Consider the following 1364-nt stretch of genomic DNA (forward strand, 5'->3'; position numbering starts at 1 on the left):
GCCTGATAGAAAATAATCATATTTGAACTGGGGACCCCCCACTCTGACGAGAACTAAGAGTTGAGGCTTTACATTTTGTATATCACGATTCCATTGTGAAAATAGCCGATCTACATGCATCGCGTTGCGAGGCGTTGTGAGCATGTAGATCTGCTACTTTCACAATTTCTGCCTCTAATATTGACAATTTGGCTAATGTGTTGGTTTGTTTACTGTTGAGCGAGAAAACGATGTTGCACATTAAAGTTATACCATGTAACTTTTTTTATAAAACAAATCTTAAAATTGTCCTAACTGTTAAATCGCTACAATTTTAGAACCCCCACTCCGTTATTTTCAGCTTCTAAAGCCTTCTCTTTATAGGTTTTCTATGATCCCTACCGGGGACCGGTTTTCGCGGCAAAATTGCGTCATCACACTACCGGCCAATCACAGCGAGGGTTATACACTGCCGGCCAATCACAGCGCATCTTGTCTCCCGTGTGTCTCTATACTCGGGTGCACGGTGAAGCATGGGTGAAGGAGTGTATCTCCGGAATGGCTGAACGCACAGCAACCAGGGACCCCTCAAAAGATAGATCTCGGCGAGGTGGAGGCAGACGCGGGGGTGTGAGAACCGAAAAACGGCCGAAAGACGTGGACGCAACCGAGGTTTGCTATAGAGCTACTGACCACAAGTTGAGCAACTTACACAGTATAGCTTTAAGTTAATGATCTGGGGGGACCCCACAAAATAATTTTCCTGACCCACAGGTTGAGAACCACTGGCCTACAGTGCAGAACAGTATACCATAGGGGTGGGACGATTCACTTGCGTCCCAATTCGATACCTGTGACGATTTGATTTATATTGCGATTCAAACATAGTTGTGATTCCATATCACGATTGCTGCGATTTTCTTCCCCCCAAGTTGCTTTGCTTGTTTTTACTGAATAAGAGGTGCGCTAAGCCTTGCTAAGCCTTTTACTGTAAATCAATCTCGTTCATAATTTGAGATTTTTACAGTAAGTTACTAAACTATCAGATGTTGTACTTCAATTGAAAATGCATAAATGAGAGAAAAAAAGAAAAAAGAAAAAGAAAAAAATATATATATTTTTGGAAAATTAATTCTCATACTATCTACCACACTGTACAGCAGTGGTTCTTAACCTTTTCAGGCCGCGACCCCCCAAATAATCATTTTTGAACTGGGGACATTTTACATTTTGTATATCACGATTCTAATGTGAAAATAGCAGATCTACATGAGCATATGTAGATCGGCTATTTTCACAATTTCTGTCTCTAATATTTGACAATTTCACTTCTCATACTGTATCTACCACAATGTTTCCAATGGCAATCCGAACCTTAACCTTGA

The sequence above is a fragment of the Nannobrachium achirus genome, assembly GCF_963921795.1.
Source record: "Nannobrachium achirus genome assembly, chromosome: 7".
In the NCBI taxonomy this organism is placed as follows: Eukaryota; Metazoa; Chordata; class Actinopteri; order Myctophiformes; family Myctophidae; genus Nannobrachium; species Nannobrachium achirus.